The sequence below is a fragment of the Geospiza fortis genome, unplaced genomic scaffold (genome assembly GCF_000277835.1).
Source record: "Geospiza fortis unplaced genomic scaffold, GeoFor_1.0 scaffold244, whole genome shotgun sequence".
Lineage (NCBI taxonomy): Eukaryota > Metazoa > Chordata > Aves > Passeriformes > Thraupidae > Geospiza > Geospiza fortis.
The window spans coordinates 2,150,803-2,151,141 of NW_005054370.1; positions in this window are offsets into that span (position 1 = coordinate 2,150,803).

Consider the following 339-nt stretch of genomic DNA (forward strand, 5'->3'; position numbering starts at 1 on the left):
GCTGAACCGAGGAGTGGGAAGTCCCTGTCCAACTGCAGTGAGACTAGAATTCATCCTTGGGAGAAGATGCATCTGCTGAGGGGTTCCTGTGCTCCCTCACAGCTCTTGTGAACTGCCCTGACAGCACAGGTACCCTGTGGGCTGCAGCCAGGGGATGACTGAGGTGTTTGCTCACTTAAGGAGTAATTTGATGTGATACTCCATGGCTGCTCCTCTTTCTTCAGGATGGGATTGCTATTTTCAAACAGGAGCAGCTGGAGGTCGGTTTTCCTGCCAAGGAAAAGCCCTTTGTGACCCGGGTGGGAGGGAGGGATGTGTGGCAGGACCCCGGCAGAGCGG